This window comes from Citrus clementina, unplaced genomic scaffold (genome assembly GCF_000493195.1).
Source record: "Citrus clementina cultivar Clemenules unplaced genomic scaffold, Citrus_clementina_v1.0 scaffold_8, whole genome shotgun sequence".
In the NCBI taxonomy this organism is placed as follows: Eukaryota; Viridiplantae; Streptophyta; class Magnoliopsida; order Sapindales; family Rutaceae; genus Citrus; species Citrus x clementina.
Genome location: NW_006262022.1, coordinates 11,192,444 through 11,197,127, shown reverse-complemented (window position 1 = coordinate 11,197,127; position 4,684 = coordinate 11,192,444). Strand labels below are relative to the sequence as shown.

Below are 4,684 nucleotides of genomic sequence, written 5' to 3'. Positions count from 1 at the left end.
TTTTTTAATTTTGAAGAATTTCACATGAAATTAACCATAACTTTTAAAATTAATTTCATAACTATGGTTTTTAATATTCAATCCATTTCTTTTTTTTTTCTATAGTTATGATGTTTATTGCATCCAATTTACTATGAATATAATGCATACTATTTTTATTTTATTTTATCTGAATTATGTATTAGTATGAATTCTTATCATATTCTATATAATAAATTTATTGAATTCATTTTTCACTTTATGTAATTGTACATGTTTTAAAAAGAAAAAGGGATGTCTAAACATCATTAATCATACTCTAAAAAAAAAGGTAATTTAAACTTATGTCTATTTTGGTCATTATATAATAAAACAATACATTTGTAATAAAATTACCAAAATGATGTACACTGCTTTTCAAACTCATAGCAACTGCAATAACATAGTTTACCAAAGACTAAACTACTTTTTTAATCCGCTACAAGAAACTGTTTTTTTAATCAGGTGCTTATTACATCTGCACAACAAAAGCATCTTATTTAATCAACAATCACAGTTCCAAACTAGCCCCTTAGTTTTTGACATATTGTTCTGAATAGAGAAAAAAGTATTGTTTTATTCTTGACAAAGAGAGGACCAGTTTCAACCTACCACCACTCTTAATCCACTTTCAATCAAGATATGTAGTTATTAAACTTTTTCAAAACTAACTAATAGGATTTTAGTCCAAATTAATTAATTTAATTTAATTTAGATAAAAAAAAGTCATGTAGGTCACATACTTTAAAATTTAAAATAATCTAACAGATTATAATTAGCCTTTGTGCTTGTTTTACTGGTTTATCTTTTTTATTAGAAGCACTGTAGACTCTCCCATAAATTTTTTTGACTTGGCACCATCAATTTCTCCCTCTCATAAACCCCACATAATTTGAAGTGAAAAATGGACTAGGCTCTGAATAAATACTTGTTAACTAAATGTTGATGCCGAAAAACGACCTCGAACAACTAAATTTATTTTTTGGAATACCAGCACGAATCCAAGCTCAAACGTCAGTCTGATCACAGCTTTCTATACCCGCCAACCAAAAAACACGATTAGGATAGCCAGTGGGGTTCCGACGTAGACTCTCCGATGATTAAGTCAGAAATTGTGTGTAAGGAAAGAAAAATGGGAAGGAAGAATTGTGAACAAGTTAAAATCAAGGAATTTTCTGGTAGAGGTGTTGAAAATCTTGTAGGAAATGATAAGGTTTTAAGATTGGTAACTTATAAAATATTTTAGTTAATTTCGCTAACCCTGTCCTTTGATGTCCTCTTTAGCTTAAATAGGCTCTTGGTCATGGGTGGTTACCTCCTTAGCTTCAGCCCACTTTCTTCAGCAGTTGCAAGTGGTTATCAATTGGAGGTAGTTTAAGAAATCATAAAATACAACTCCAAAAATTGTGGTAAAAAAAATATCACGAATCTATTATATTTGTAGTATATAGAGGGCTAACTCCAAGAAATGACATTTAAGAAGAAATGACATTTAAGAAGCGGATGTATGAAACTAAATAACACTAGTAAAGAGTTAAAAGGCAGTTATGAATGCGCTAAGCACGTTTTGTATTACTTATACATAAGAAAATCATTCTTGTTAGTTGGTAACTCTCCTTTTCACCCGAAACTGATTGCCTTTGATAGTTGGTTATTGTTGCTTGATGTGGAGTTGGTAGATTTTGTCGAAATTCCCCTTGAGAAAGCTGGACGAATGATCATTCTTAAAGATGTTTATTGTCTCTTTAAATGTGCTCGGGCGACATTATTTTTTTTTAATCTTGGAGTGTTCCTTTCTCTCTAATTTTCATTTTACACAAAATTGAACTTGTTGGAGAAATTTTTGCTAGCCTAGGTTGAAAAGTTCTTCATTTTATAATATTAAGATTGTCTTTTTTGTTTTTTTTTCTTTTAACAACTAAACAACCTTGATCTCATCAGAAGATTTGTGTAACCATGTAGGGATGGCAGAATCCGGATCCAGATGTGGATGCGACTGGATCTAGATCCAGATTAAACTCTTAGCATTCGGGTCTGCAAAAAAGTGTGCGGATCCATATGCGGGTAATATCCGCACGGATTATGGGAGGATATTCCAAATATCTGGATTATCTTCTCTTGTTTTCTTGTTTTTTATTTATTTATGGGGATGTGTTTCATGACTGAAACTTTGTTCTTTATTTTTCTTTTACAAACCATGAACTAAATTTATTTGTGGTTGAGTGATAAACAATCTTGATGGTTTATTGACTGAATATATGTGTTGCTGCATGTTTGCTGTAGTAGTTTGTTTTGATAGTGTTTATTTTTATTCATTATTTTGGTTGATCACCCATTTAATGATACAAGTTAGGAGAGAGCAGCAAAAGGGCCTATCTTAGTGGAACATATCAGAACAGTACTTGATCTTAAATTGAGTTTCTCGGATTGAGTTTTACTTGAGTTCCAAAAGGGCCATGCTTGATTTAAGATTAGTGATGAACTAAATATAAGGATTCACCTTGTAGGGTAAATAGAACCTAAGTGTGTAATGCTATATCTTATGTTGGCATAACAACTGATCACTGTTAGGTTGCATATAAATATAAGATATCCAACATGCGACGGCTGAGGATGCATAAGGATTCTGCCTAGTGCTGTAGCAAATACTGCAGCAACCGAGCCAACCATTAGAAAATAGTCAAGACCATTAGGAGAGTTTATTCACTCAACTACTATATATTCCCATTAGTTTTATCCTTGAGCTTGACGTGATAGTTTACTTTGTTGTATTTATTTATTGTGTTTTTATTTTAATTAGTAAATTAGTTTCATCAATTGTTTATCTTAATTTAGGCGTAAAATCTACACTGTTAAGATTGTTGTAGCAAATCTGATAACATCAATCCATGAGGAGACGATCTTGAATACTGATCACTTTATTACTTGTTGTGTACATTTGCACATTGACACCAATAGCGTTAGTATTTTTACACCAACAAGTTTTTGGCGCCGTTGCCGGGGATTGATTGTTAATTGTGATTTGTGAAATTAGTTTTAACGGTGCTAATTTTTTATTTTATTTAAATTTGTTTATTTTGTTGACATAAGTGATCTAGCAACTCTTGCATGCGCAAATATAAATCTGTTGACTTCCAGTTTGATCCAAAAATTGAAAGAACTGCAAAAAGATTGAGAAGAGAGCATCGGGAGTTACAAGCTGCTGTAGCAATGGATGATTTACAAAATTTGAGAAACTTGAACCGTAGAGAGGGAATACAACCAGTCGATGTACATGAAGGTCTGAATGGACAATGTGTTCAAAGGCAACCCGGGAACAACAACATTATTCACATGGCGAACGATAGAGATAGAACCATTCAAGACTACGCAGTGTTGACTCCTCAAACCATACATCCGGGAATAGTTAGACCCGTCGTTCAAGCTGACAATTTTGAACTCAAACCCGTGATGTTTCAGATGCTTCAAATAGTAGGGCAATTTAATGGTTTGCCATCCGAAGATCCTCATCTACACCTTAAGTTATTTTTGGAAGTGAGTGATGCTTTCAAGATTGCTGGAGCATCGCAGGAAGCATTGAGACTCAGACTTTTCCCGTTTTCTTTGAGAGGTCGAGCAAGAGCATGGTTGAATTCTCTACCACCAGATTCTATCACTACATAGAGTGACTTGGCTGACAAATTTTTGTTGAAATACTTCATACCAACCAAGAATGCGAAGTTGAGGAATGAGATCACATCTTTCCATCAACTTGAAGATGAGAGCTTGTGTGACGCATGGGAGAGATTTAAGGAGTTACTTAGAAAATGTCCTCATCATGGTATTCCTTGCTACATACAGTTGGAAACTTTCTATAATGGTCTCAACCCAAGCATTAGATTGATGGTGGACACTTCAGCAAATGGGGCATTGTTATCTAAGTCTTACAATGAGGCTTATGAAATTTTAGAGAGGATAGCCAACAATAATTATCAGCGGCCATCAACAGACAAGCTGCAGTAAGAGGAACAACAGGAGTTCATAACGTAGATGCCTTGACAACATTGTCAGCCCAAGTAACTTCATTAACAAGGATGTTACAAGCTATGACTACTGCTCCAGCAATTGTTAACCAAATTTCTGATATGTCTTGCGTTTATTGTGGAGAAGGGCATTTATTCGACAATTGTCCTGGGAATCCAACTTCAGTCAATAATGTGGGCAGCGTCAATAAACAGAACCAGGACAATCCATATTCAAACACTTACAATCCTGGATGGAGACAACACCCGAACTTTTCATGGAGTTATCAGAACCAGACTGCTGTAGCACCCAGTGGACAGAGCAGACTTGCTCAACCACCTGGATTTTATCAGCAAAATCAAGAGCAAAGAAATATCAACAATGATCAACTTAGCTCCTTTGAAGGTTTGATTAAGGATAATATTGTGAAGAATGAAGCAGTTGTTCAAAGTCATACTGTATCTTTGAGAAACTTGGAAAATCAAATTGGACAGTTTGCTATAGCATTAAGCAACAGACGTCAAGGCAGTTTACCCAGGAACACAGATAACCCAAGAAGAGAAGGGAAAGAGCACTGCAAGCTGATTAACTTGAGATCTGGAAAGGACATTGATAATTCAGTTAGTGTGCCAAAAAGAAGAATTGAGTCCAACAAAGGCCAAAA

At 34.2% G+C, this 4,684-nt stretch overlaps 1 non-coding gene across 1 annotated transcript; it reads right to left on the bottom strand.

Moving 5' to 3' along the window:
• Positions 1–3,735: 3,735 nt before the first annotated feature.
• On the bottom strand, positions 3,736–3,842 carry LOC112096612. Its single transcript, XR_002904510.1, has one exon. It is a non-coding gene; the product is annotated as a small nucleolar RNA R71 (small nucleolar RNA).
• Positions 3,843–4,684: the final 842 nt, after the last annotated feature.